This window comes from Lolium rigidum, chromosome 1, assembly GCF_022539505.1.
Source record: "Lolium rigidum isolate FL_2022 chromosome 1, APGP_CSIRO_Lrig_0.1, whole genome shotgun sequence".
In the NCBI taxonomy this organism is placed as follows: Eukaryota; Viridiplantae; Streptophyta; class Magnoliopsida; order Poales; family Poaceae; genus Lolium; species Lolium rigidum.
The window spans coordinates 47,996,841-48,011,025 of NC_061508.1; the positions used below are offsets into that span (position 1 = coordinate 47,996,841).

Here is a 14,185-nt window from a genome sequence, read left to right on the forward strand (position 1 = left end):
TCGACGACCCTTGTACTTTCATGTGGGGAATGCTCTCGATATCTCTTCCACTTTCCTTTGCGTAATCCACTTGCTATCACGGGAATATTATGGTTAAGTGGCTGCGATTTCTTATTTCATCACTTGCACATTTGTCTTTCATCGCAATGTTTAAGTGTACCTATGCACGGCGTTTTAATAACTTTCAAATAATACCCGTTGCGCTATCGCGCAAATGGCGGAGGCTAACCATAGGGTTTGGCTTATTTTTTGTACCGAGGGTTGGAGCAGAGCTCTTGCATCGAGTACAAGTATCCGACGGGGCGTGTTACCGCGTTGCTCATCGTAACCGTTGGTTTATTTCAATACTGGAGGCTTGGGAGCGTGTAGCTCTTTCGATGGCCGTCCCATGGTGATCTATAGTAGTATTCAGCGTGTTTCGTTGGAGGAAACGCCCTCGACGGCCCTTGTACTCTCATTTGGGTAATGCTCTCGGTGTCTCTTCCACTTTCCTTTGGGCAATGCAGTTGCCATCATCGGAAAGTGGCTGCGATTTCTTATTTCGTTACTTGCACATTTGTCTCTCATCGCAATGTTTAAGTGTACCTATGCACGGCGTTTTAATAAGTTTGAAATAATTTCTAGAAAGACGCCGCTTTAACAAGTTGCCCAACTAATAAGTTGCCCACGTACTCTCGGAAAAAAAATTCGCTTACGCGCACGCAGATTTGGTGTCACTATTCACTCCCTCTAGATAGATAACGGTTCCGAGTTCCTTAACAAGACTCGTTGATAATCTCCTCACCACCCACGGCACCGCCCTGCGACTATTATGCCCATGCACTTCCCAGCAGAACGGTAAAGCCGAGCGTGCCATTCGTACCATTAATGATACTATGCACACCATTATGTTCCAGGCTCACATTCCAGCTCCTCTCTGGGCCGACGCTCGCGCTACTGCCACATACCCGCTTAATCGTTGTCCTAGTACAACCATAAAGTCCCAGGTTCCGTACACATGCCTCCACGGTCGTCCTCCCTCATACATTGATCTTCGTGTCTTCGGTTGTCTTTGTTATCCTAAAATCGCGTCCACCGCTCCACATAAGCTTAGTGCTCGTTCCATGGCATGTGTCTTTCTTGGGTATCCCTCTAACCATCAGAGTTACCGCTGCTTTAACCCCGTCACCTGGAAGAATACTCGTCTCGCGACATGCTGTCTTCGATGAGAAGGTTTTTCCTGTTCAGCATGCAGCTTCGTCATCCGCGCTTGCGCCTCCTGCGCCGCGCGGACTCGACGACCTCTTCGGCACGCCGCCCGTGCCGCCAACGCAAGCTCTTGCACCGGCCCCGCGTACCCTAGCGCCAGCCCAAGTGCGCCCGCCCCGGCCTCGAGCGCCCCCGCCTCGACACCGCCTCGCCCAGCCGGGTCCTCTACCACGGCAGAGAATTCGGCGTTTTCTCTGCCGCGGCAGGCTGCCACGGCAGGAATTCCGGCAGTTTGTCTGCCGCGGCAGGCTGCCACAACAGGAACTCCTGTCGCACCTCGCGCTCGGCCCGCCGCCGCATGCCCTGCCCCTGCCAGAGCAATTTTGAACTGGTAGTAGTTACACCGGATCGGTTCAACTGACCAACCAACACATAATTGGAATGTAACGTACGGTGAGACTCACACTCACAGGGCACCAAAATGTTGTGAAGGCCATGAAAGATCTCTTACAATATTATATGCATGGTGTGGATTAATGAGCTTGAGTGGTTACTGGGATGACATGCATATGATAATCACTTTACCTTACGGGTTATAGTTTCGATGGCGAAAAAACCACGGAAGTGTATCTCATACCTCTTCAGGACACTGAAAACTACTATATATTCCCCTTAATTGTGCACCCTAGAGGTGCTAATTAAGTTCTAACAACAAATTGGAGCAGCAGCCACCTGCAGTCCAAAATGTAAGGCCAAGACAGCATGATTTATCACAATTACCACGGAAGACAAAATAAGCAATATCACGATTGCGAAGGAGAAACAGACGGAAAGTGTATCAACAAAAATTCTTCCTGGGCAACAGTTCGTGTCATGCATAGGAGTAGTTAAAGAGCATATAAAGCTAAGCCCGTATTCTCAACATAGGGTCTGGATGAAGGATTGTCTTACATGCCTCCCAATCAGCCAGAGGATGTGCTGCACTTACACAAAATAACTTTTACATAGCCCTATCTACGTAGCTACCACAGCAGGTCAATGCCGCAACATAGAAGACACATCCAGCGGAAGCATATAGGCAAATAATAAGGGCATCACATTAGCTTGATGCTGTCAAGGCGGTGAGCCCATCTCGCTAGCTTGATGATGTATGGAAGTCGCACCAAGTACCAGTGGACGCCGAGGTAGTGAGCATTACTAACATATACTGATGAGCTCTCACCTAGCCCCTGCAGCCGAGCCCGTCATGAAGATATGGCTGTACAGAACATGACTTGGTAAACAGAGAAAAGAACAAAGAACAAAGAACCATTATAGTGTACTGGTACTCGGAAGCAAAAGAGTCCCGTGAAAAAAAGGAACAACATAGAAACAGAATTATTTCAAGATAGCAGTATCAAAGATCATAAAAGTGTATACACAAAGTAAGTAGGTTCTACCTTATACACATACAGCATTTGCAGATACATCAGACCAACTTCTGGTTTGGTTTGTTGCCCGTTCCACATGAGCTAGCAGCGAGTGTCGGTCCTAAGACATAAGAATGAGTGCACGATAAGGAATTTTTTCAACCTACGCGACACATCGGGAAGAACCAAATAAGCCAAGAAAGTTCAATAAGAGAAATAGAAGTGTTCACCCTAACTTTGGCCTAGCTTCATATATTCTCTTCCTTATCAAGTATGGCAAACTCATGCCTACATTTTCACAATAGTAACATAAGAAAGCAGACACAACCTTGACTCTTTTTATGATTATCATCATTTGCTTGAAACAGCTTTAACATCTAATATTGACTCAATATCTCCGAAAGAACTCGCGTCCCTACCTCGTGCTTTCGGTGGACCATTCTTTGTTTCCTTCGAGTGATTCGGAATATCAGCCACCAATTTTTCCGATTCCTCAACCGAATGTTGTTACGTCTTCATGCTTCTAGGTAAGAGGACCGAACCTGCATCATCCGACATATCCGATGAACCGAGGCATAGTCCCCTTATTCACAATTGTTGAATCATTATGTCCGCATTGTGAATTCTTGATACTTGGGAGGTGATCTTTCTTTTCAACATACTTATTTTTATTTGACACCTTATTTTTGTTATCTCCTGCAGCAGAGGTCGTGGGACACCAGTCTCGTTCGGTTCCGCTTTGTCATAATCAAATTCAGGTGCTTCATGTTCCTTTGTTACGGATGTCTGTCTTTTTTCTCAGCGCCATAATATTATCCGCAAGTGGTGAAAGCAAGAGTCCTCCGGGAATAGGATGGCAGGTCATTATCTGTTCAAACAACACAGGTGGATAACTCTTTTAAATCAATCATCTACTATTTTTTCACCAAGATTAAATTTATTAATGGAGCAAAATGTAACTCTGTAAAATGGTATGCGGAGATGCATCTCGGTAAATTTTTGGGCTCGGGATCTCCAGCGCTCCCACCAAGGCTGTCATCCATAGAGGATGAAGGAGAAATGTCGAGGCCCGGACCATCGTAGACAGCGGCAGTATTTCTTGCCAAACTTCTACTGCTCGTTCACCTTGATACGTATTTTAGGTGCCTTTTGCTCGGGACCATTGACTCGCTCTGTTCAAAATCTGTTGATGAGGATTACCATTGATCCCATTCGATGTTCTTCGACAATAATCATCTTTTCCCCTGCTATCTAATTCAGTCTTGACAAAATGACTCTTCCGTGCACTCCGGAAGTACATAATAAAATTTCATACGGTGCTAGTATATAGGCAGTACAGCATGGATCCTATTAAGTCAACATATAAAGGTGAAATCTGCAGAAGTATACCTCCACTGGAACATAAGGTGATCTAGAGGCATTGCCATGGTTTGGAGGAACTGCAGGACTTCTAGATTGAGATATAACGGACAGAGAACGCTGGGGGTACAAGAATGAACCATAACCTCCCATTTGTGACCCTATGTAGTGAAAAGATTTTTCAGATACAGCAATCCAAGAACAGTACCTCTACAGAGCAGGCAGGGTGGCAGCTTTGTTTCCTCTTACCCGAGTTCTCAGCACATACTCCACCTTCATAGTCCTTCTGGAAATGCTTGCTTAAGAATTCATACAAAAGATAAGGAGCATATGTGAAAGAAAAAAAAAACACTATTTAAGAGCACGCACAGCAACTCAATTACTCAAAATGAAGACCTGGTTTCTACAGCTCATTAACAACAGTTAAATATGTCCACCAAGAAAGGTCCATGCCGTAAAAATGCTGAAATTCAAATATTCAGAATATCCATCTGTTATCACCAGAATTTGACCAAGTCAGAGGTGGGCCGCGATCAAGATGGTCTGAAGATATATATATATGGAGGAATACGTAGATCGGCCTTTTATACCAAGTTGGGCTTAATGGCCCGTGTATCTGTAACATATTAGATCGTATTTTAGTTTAGAGATAGAATCTTACTCGTGCACGGTTTAGTGCACGTCCACATTAGAAAGTCCCCTGGACTATAAATATGTACCTAGGGTTTATGGAATAAACAACAACTCACGTTCAACCCCAAAAACAAACCAATCTCGGCGCATCGCCAACTCCTTCGTCTCGAGGGTTTCTATCAGGTAAGCGACATGCTTGCCTAGATCGCATCTTGCGATCTAGGCAGCACAAGCCCCACGTTGTTCATGCGTTGCTCGTACTGAAGCGCTTTTGATGGCGAGCAACGTAGTTATCATTAGATGTGTTAGGGTTAGCATTGTTCTTCGTTTAAGCATGCTTACGTAGTGCAGCCCTTGCATATCTAGCCGTCCTCATGCCTATCTCAGGTGTGGGGGCGGCACCCCGCTTGATCATTATTTAGTAGATCTGATCCGTTACGATTGTTCCTTGTTCTACAAGGATTAGTTTAATATCTGCAATAGTTTGGCCTTACAAAGGGGGGGAGGATCCTGTGGCACGTAGGGTGGCGTTCGCAAGTCCTAAACGGGATGTTCCTAGGATCAACTTCATGTTGGTTTTTTGGCCTCGTTTAGGATCGGCTTACGAGCACCGTGCGTGGCCATCTGGCCCAACCTGGAGTAGGATGATCCGATTATGTGGTGAAAACCCTAAATCGTCGTAGATCTCATTAGCTTCATCTTGATCAAGCAGGACCACCAAGTATTCGTACACCCCGTACGGATCATGGGTGGATCGGCTCTTTGAGCCGATTCACGGGATAACCCGAGAGCCGATCGAGGCTCGTATTTAACGTTTACATGTATGCCCTGCGAGAAACTAAGCGAGGCAATCTCATCACCTTCCCGACCAGGTATAGGTCGGGTGGCACGCCCTTGCACTTTGCAACGCCGCGTGTGACCGGAAGAGCATTGCGGGCCGTCGCTCGGAGGGGTCTCGGCCAGCCGCAGCTCTAGGCTCCCCCGGCTCTACGGTGTTGACAAGGCCGCTGCCCGCCGGTGGGTTTTGGCGATCAACACATTCCGGCACGCTCGGTGGGACAATCGTCTACATCAACCACATCGCCATCTACATCCGAGATGGCGGACGGCACGCCGATCACCTACGAGGATCCGCCCGACGACCTCAAGAAGCAATACAACGAGATCAAGGCTACCCTCGAAGCCGACCTCATCGGCTCTTTTCGGAGAACCCGTTCGGTGGCATCGGATGGAAGGGGTTCTCACCGGAAGGTGCACTCGATGGGGTAGACCTTTCTTCCCCGTCGGAGGAACGCACCGGGGGTCCGCGGCGAGAGATCAACTACCCGGTGGCTCACTCGCTACACCGCCACTGCGAGAACTTGGTCAACGTGCCTGGAGCGTGTCGCTCCGCGCGTGATCCGAGAGATCATGAGCCACCGGTACTCGCCGTCGGGACCAGCTCTCGGGACGCATCGAGGAGAGTTGCCATTCCGGTCCCGTCCACCGCTGCCATTTGCGTTGGCAGCACTCGCTGAAGTGCCGACTACACCGGCATTCCTCGTCTACTGAAGTGGTGGCGACCCCGGTGACTACCGGTTCTTAATGGAGGCGCCTAAGGAGATCCCTCATGGGTACGCGTGCATGTATGTGCCGGATTGTGGTGATCGGGCACTCACAAACCAGGCCACAACATCGGGGACTCGGCGAAGACAGGGAGGAACGTCGGCGACGGAGCGGACGTGGCTAGCTAAATACGCCACACCGACGAAACTCCCGAGCCCGGCTCCTGCAGCCGGCTCGAGCTGGAAAAGCAAACGTGGCAGGCCAAGTACGCCACCCCGGCGAATCTTCGGAATGCAACTCCTACGGCCGGCACGGCGGATCGGATCGGTACCATACCGAGAGACCGGTTCGGCATGATGCCGAAAAGAAGGGCGGTCGGCTATTCCAAGCCGTACCCCGACGATTACGAGATGATCCCGCTGCCACCAAAATATCGGCTCCCCGACTTCTCCAAATTCGGTGGATCGGATGGCTCCGGCTCCATCGAGCACGTCGGCCGATATTTGGCTCAACTAGGACCGGCTTCGGTGTCGGATCAGCTACGCGTGAGGCTCTTTTCACAGTCCCTCACGGGATCGGCTTTTGGATGGTACACCTCTCTACCAGCGAACTCCATCCGAGTCTTGGAAGCAATTGGAAGAACAGTTCCATATGCAATACCATTCGAAGCTTCCGAGTCCGGCATTGCCGATCTAGCACAACTACGTCAGAAGCGCGGGGAAACGGTGACAGAATACATCCAGCGCTTCAGGAATCTTAGGAACCGATGTTATTCGGTTCGTATAACTGAAGAGGAAGCAGTCGAGTTGGCAATAGCAGGCCTTACAACACAGCTCAAGGACATGGCCTCCCAAGCAGATTATCCCTCGCTGGCGCACATGGTTCAGAAACTATCAGCATATGAACAGCGCCACCCCGACCTGTACCAAGACAAGTTCAAGCGTGCGATAGTCATGGTCGATACGGAGGAGGATGAAGTGCCTGCGGGAGGCCAAGAGATAGCGAGTGGCCGAGTGGACTCGGGGAGGAACCCCTGTGGCCTGCAAATGGGTAAAGCCGCCGGGGCCGCCCGTGGGATTTGATTTTGACGTGACCAAGACCGAACAAATCTTCGACCTCCTGCTCAAGGAGAAACAGATTGACGGTTCCTGAAGGTCTCAAGTTCCCCACGGCGAAAGAGCTAAACGGAAAGCCGTACTCGCAAATTCCACAACTCGCTTTCCCATGCCACCAACGACTGCCGGGTGTGGCGTCGGCACATCCAAGCGGCGATAGAGAAGGGGCGGCTAATTTTCAACCAGTACGCCATGAAGGTCGACACCCAACCCTTCCCCGCCGTTAACATGGTAGAAATCACCTACCCCGAAGGTTGCCGGCCGGGCCCCTCGTTCGGCATCAACATGGTAGGGCCCGGAAGCCACTGCGGCAAAGATGGAGATGAGGACAGCTGCTCTCACGAGCAAGGATACGAGATGAGGCCGCTCCACGCGATCGGCTCCGTCATGATGGCAAGCGCTATGTCACGAGAGGGAGAGGTGAAGAATATAAGATATCAGCCGACCCCTCTCTGATCACCTCCTCAACAAATATGTTAATCAGTATGGTCAACGCCGGCGACCCAATTACAGTGATAGAGAAGATCGTTTGGCTAGAGAAGCCAGAAGATATCGTCGGCAGGATCATGATGAGGGGGAACATGAGCGCTATGCCACGGAAACATCAAGGGAGCAAGACGACAACGCCAGGCATTGGGACTGCCCCTTCTTCAGACACTGCTGGGATTCAGGAATGAGCCGATTGCCCACAATCGGCAATTGCCCAGAATGCAATCGAGAAAAGAAGGAGGCAGCCAACGTGTCCGTGTTCGAGCGCTTAGGGCCTCTCCCACCACAAAGCAAACGCGCCGAGTCACCTCGTTGGGCAGATCTTGAAGATTCGGAAGACGAGGGAGAAGTGGAAGAAGACAGGTACCACCGGCCAAGGTGGTGCCCCGACGGACTCAGCCGTTCCCGTAGCGCAGGGTTCAGCGATTGCGCGGCCCGGAGGAAGCCGAAAGGTTGTACCTGCATACGCTAAGAAAGGCACGGCCTGATCCGGCCGCAAAGGTTCAGCGAACCCCGGATGAAGAGGGTCGTCCACGGAAAATGGAGTGGCGCCCTAAACGAGAGGAAAGCCGATGATGAGACATCGGGCGGCACAAACATGGTACTCGTCTTGCCGACGGAGCGTAGCGCTCCACGACTCTACGGAGCACACAAGGTGGACGACGAGCGAGCGCATCAAGTCGGAGGTTGGGTTGGTTTCATCCAGCCGACCAAGTAGCAAGATCAAACCAATGGGCAAACCAGGAGAGGCCGATCCTTGTGATCGGCCCCAAAAATTTACGAAGGGAACTTACAAAACCTTCAACGAGCAAGCAACGTGGAGGCCGATTCCAGCAATCGGCCAAAATTATCCTCACCTACCTTTCGCCCGGGTTTAACATGTTATCCAACGCAGCCGATACCATCAATTTTCTTGACAGAATCGGCTCGGGGGGGCACCCAGGTATATGGAAATATGAGGGTATACAACAGAAGTATCTCATCTTTTGTTGACGGGTATTGGAATATGGGGGCCGATGCACTAGTCGGCCGTAAAAAATAAAAATCTGAAAATTCGAAAATTTTCGAGCACAGCCGATGCAGCAGACATCGACCAAAGGAAAGGAGCCGATCTGGCCGGCAAGAACTGAAGAGACTCGGGTGGCAGCTCACCTTGAAGGTTCTCTGCTTGGGGCTACGTCATGAGTTAAGGCCAATGTCGGCACATGTGTCTGGTTCGCCTTCACTAAGGCTCGGGGGGCAGCTCGCCCTAAAGGTTATTGCCCTAGGGAGCCGATTTGATTGGAATCGGCTAGCTCTGCGACACAACTGGTTTGGAGAGCGGTGTTCTGCTGCGAGTCATCGGCTCGAGCATCCAAGACGGTTCCGGGGCTCTTTTAAAGTCGCTTGCTCAAAGATCAAGTCGCCAGCTTGCCAGGATCGGCTGTGTCATCGTCATCGGCAGAAGCCAGCTAGCTTGGAGGGATGGCTAAATTGGCCTGTCTCGCAGATTATCATGAAACTGATGCGGTACCATCAGTCACTAAGCATGGATTAGGCCAACAGTCGACAAATTCAGCATGAAAGAAATCGGCAAAATCAAGCTAAGTGAATTCTTCATTAATATGAGGATTTCTTACAATGGGGAGCCGATTGCTCGAGGAGGGAAGAACAAAAGAAGGGTCTATTGACCAATCTACTACTGCTAGGCCTATACTATTAGATCCTAATCTACGGGCCATCACTGCCCTCATCGTCATCCTCGAACTCTCATCGGCACTACTGCCGATGGGCTCCTCGTCGCTACTCCCGTAGCCCTCCACGGGGGCTTCATCCCCGTCTTCGTCGTCGCTGCTGTCGTCGTCCCACCACATGCGGAGGCGCTTCGCTGGCGGGTAGCCCTCGAGGGAGTCGTCGTCGTCGTCGTCTTCTTCTCCCTCTTCTTCAGAGGTTGGGCAGCCGTCCCAGGAGAACTGGTCGTCCTCACTTTTGGGCTCCAGTTCCCCATCGGCGAGGAACTGAAGATCTTCATCCCCGCTGGTCAAGGACTTATCGTCCTCAGACCAAATGGAGGAGGCATGGCTCTCCACGTCCCAGTCTTCCGGGGCATTAATCTCTGGCGGTGTCTCGCGGGAGGAGTCGGACCCGTAGGAAAGCTCGGAGGAGGAGGAGGAAGACATGGCGGCACAGAGGGTTTTTGGTGCTAATGCGAGAAGGACGAAGGAGACGCAAGCTGTTGAGAACGGTTAAATAAAGGGGATATGGGAGAGATTCAATGCCACAGCAGTTTCCGAGGAGGTGTTGCCCAACCGGAAAATTTTACGGCCACGTGGAGGAGTGGAAGGGGCAAGGCATCATGATGGGGATTCTGCGGCAGTTCTGCTCTGCCACGACGTGACCCGACGAAAGAAAGCGTAATGATTTTGGAAATGTCATTTCCAAAACCAGGGGGGCATGTGTTATCACCAGAATTTGACCAAGTCAGAGGTGGGCCGCGATCAAGATGGTCTGAAGATATATATATATGGAGGAATACGTAGATCGGCCTTTTATACCAAGTTGGGCTTAATGGCCCGTGTATCTGTAACATATTAGATCGTATTTTAGTTTAGAGATAGAATCTTACTCGTGCACGGTTTAGTGCACGTCCACATTAGAAAGTCCCCTGGACTATAAATATGTACCTAGGGTTTATGGAATAAACAACAACTCACGTTCAACCCCAAAAACAAACCAATCTCGGCGCATCGCCAACTCCTTCGTCTCGAGGGTTTCTATCGGGTAAGCGACATGCTGCCTAGATCGCATCTTGCGATCTAGGCAGCACAAGCCCCACGTTGTTCATGCGTTGCTCGTACTCGAAGCGCTTTTGATGGCGAGCAACGTAGTTATCATTAGATGTGTTAGGGTTAGCATTGTTCTTCGTTTAAGCATGCTTACGTAGTGCAGCCCTTGCATATCTAGCCGTCCTCATGCCTATCTCGGGTGTGGGGCGGCACCCCGCTTGATCATTATTTAGTAGATCTGATCCGTTACGATTGTTCCTTGTTCTACAAGGATTAGTTTAATATCTGCAATAGTTTGGCCTTACAAGGGGGGAGGATCCTGTGGCACGTAGGGTGGCGTTCGCAAGTCCTAAACGGGATGTTCCTAGGATCAACTTCATGTTGGTTTTTTGGCCTCGTTTAGGATCGGCTTACGAGCACCGTGCGTGGCCATCTGGCCCAACCTGGAGTAGGATGATCCGATTATGTGGTGAAAACCCTAAATCGTCGTAGATCTCATTAGCTTCATCTTGATCAAGCAGGACCACCAAGTATTCGTACACCCCGTACGGATCATGGGTGGATCGGCTCTTTGAGCCGATTCACAGGATAACCTCGAGAGCCGATCGAGGCTCGTATTTAACGTTTACATGTATGCCCTGCAGGAAACTAAGCGAGGCAATCTCATCACCTTCCTGAACAGGTATAGGTCAGGTGGCACGCCCTTGCACTTTGCAACGCCGCGTGTGACCAGAAGAGCATTGCGGGCCGTCGCTCGGAGGGGTCTCAGCCAGCCGCAGCTCTAGGCTCCCCCCGGCTCTACAGTGTTGACAAGGCCGCTGCCCGCCGGTGGGTTTTGGCAGTCAACACCATCTCACTTATTCAAACAAACCCATATGAGTTATGTGATCCATATGCCAGAAGTAGCATCAGCACATGCCTCACTTTTAGTAATGAAAGTAGGATCCAGAATGCAGACCGTGAATAGCTCTATACTTGATATATGCATCTATGGGATATGGTATTATTGGTATGTCATTTTAGACCATTGCACCAATAGGTCTGCAAAGACACAGGCATATCAAGCAACAAAAATAAAGTGACAATTATCCACCTGAAAACCATTTTGGATACTGAATCAAATTTCTAATATACAACGAAAATCTCATAGGATACTGCATTCCTAATCCATAAACTATTCAGCTCTTATCTCTGCAAGGTTCTAAAAATTTGGTAATCGGTATCCGTTTGATCACCCGCCTAACAGCGAGTATGTGACCTAACCAGCCCATTTGTGCGACATAAGTAGCGCTTATACGGTACAGGTAGGGGAGCCTGTCCCATGTACAGGGGCTCGTAGATCTGTGTATAGAACACTCTACTTTTGCCAAAAGCAGAACTTTCTGTAAGCAACCTGGTACTCAAACTCCTGATGCACAAAATCAGTGCTCATATTTCTACCAACCCTACCAGCACACATATTCACAGGTGGAATAAATAAGGAATGGTAAAGTGTATGATTACAAACATAGCAATCAAAAAAGCTGTCAGCTAATGTTTGAAGCAGGAGTCATGTGAATGCACAATGTTGTCAGCTAACGCACGATAAAATACAGGTTTACCCATTTATTTGGCATCAATCTGAAGCTTCTAACAGATCATTTTATTCTTCGCGGGCTTATAAAAAACATAATTCAACCAAAAAAAATAACAATTATGTTTTAGCAGGTTTACTTTGCTTCTAGGTTAGAAGCTGAAGGGCAAGCTTATCAGAAGCAACTACGAGACAACAGTAAATGGTTTTGCTTGACCGGTAGACCTTCTTTTATGCGTGTTGACAAATGTGGATAGTGACCTACAGAATCTAACATTCAAAAGATAAATACGCTATCTTACACGAATTTGGCACAACAACGTATACGGCTCCAGTGCCACGTGACCACGTCAACTCCCACACCAATTACTCCATTCTACTTATACACAACAAGTGACCGAAACCGATAGAAAATGTAACCGAAACCATCATAGTTTCATCATGGGCTGAAACGATGCAGGCGACAAAAACAAGTATTTGCGGCTTAAAATTATAAAAGCTCCTGAACTCGCCTACAAGATGTGCCAGAAGTCAATGCAAACTAACATAGGAGCACACAGTAGAATTTTGAAAAACTAATTTGACAATTACTTACTCCACACATGATTCCCAGGAAATCAGCTGAGGCCAACACATTGGCTGCATTTTCATATGACCGCAGCGGCAGGCGATTGCCCCGAATTTGCAAAACCCCAGCCAATGGTAAATACGTTAAGTAGATTTAGAGAAACAGCCATGCTGATCAGTAATCGCGTCATCAGGAGATACATCAAAATATTATTAAAACCAAAAAAATCGCGAGAAAACGGAGCTAGCCCCCAATCACCACGCCACCCACGAGCTCAACAACAACTCACCAACGCGAGGCGCGGCTTCCGTGCCCCGGCCCTCTTCACGGGCATCCCGAGGTCCGCCAGGCTCTCGGCCTCCTCCCTCCGCTCCCTCGCCCACCTCTCCCGCAGCCTGGTCGGCTCGAACGCGAGGCCCTCGCCGCTGTCCAGCCCGGGAGGCGGCAAGGGGTGGGTCCTGCCCGCGCCGGCGCCGGCGCGCCTGGAGGGAGCGGCATGGTGGGGATGTCGAGGACGAGCGATCCGGGGAGGAAGGCGACGACGAGGATGGTGACGAAGAAGAAGGCCGCGGCGGTGCCGATCCACCGGGAGGTAGTCCACCTTGTCGACGAGCGGGACGCGCGCGAGCCCGGATCTCGGTCCCGGCCTCCGCGCCGCGGCCGAGGCCCGGCGCCTCCGGTCGAAGCCGCCGCGGTTCCGTCACGCGCCGGACCGTCTCCGGCCGCGCCCGACGCCTCCGTTCGCCGCTGCCGAGGATCCGCCCCGCGCCCGGCCTGTCTCCGGCCTCGCCCGCCTCACCTCCGCCCGCCGCCACCAATGTCGCCACACGAATGGGCCGCCCAAGCCGCTCGGGCTGGCTGCTCCTTCTCCGGCGCCGCGGATTCGGGGAGAGGCGGCGCGCCGCCGGCCTCCGCCGATTGGGGAGGAGGTGAGACGAGAGGAGGGGCGGGGATTGGGTCGCGGCTTTGGATGCCTCGATCTAGGTTTTCACCTTGTCCCGCGGATGGAGACGGAAGGTGACCCGAACGAGTGTACGTGGCTGTCTCTAACCGTTGGCCCCCGCACGTAGCTGGCCCCGGGCGTCATAGACTCATCCGGAGAAGCAAGCCGGTGAGAAAAAATTCACCACATCGGACGGCTGAGGAAGAAAGTGGGAGGTGGGTTTCACAAACGTGCGACCAGGATTGATTTGCCCCTTTCAGATGGCCTGGTTGAGAGGGTAGTCTTTCAACATTTATAGAAGTAATGTAAGTTGTGTCCAGGATCGTAACATCAAAGAGGCATCGATATCCCTCGCATCGAAATACCAAAAGACTTGCACGCAGTGGCGGATCCATAGGGTGGCCAGAGTGGTGCACGGACCACCCTAAAATTTCTACTTAGCCTACATATGATAGAAAAAGATTTTACAAGGCAGTAGGAACAATTGCCGGCATGTAGCCTAACTAATGATGTATGATTTACTCAAGAAATAACATATGCGCATATATAAAACATGACCTATCGGTATCCCTTTGGTCCTACCACTCAGCTACTAATT

The 14,185-nt window shown here is 50.4% G+C and overlaps 1 pseudogene; it reads right to left on the minus strand.

The window, feature by feature from the left end:
• Positions 1–4,072: 4,072 nt before the first annotated feature.
• Positions 4,073–13,731, minus strand: LOC124707569 (annotated as a pseudogene).
• Between the last annotated feature and the right edge of the window lie 454 nt (positions 13,732–14,185).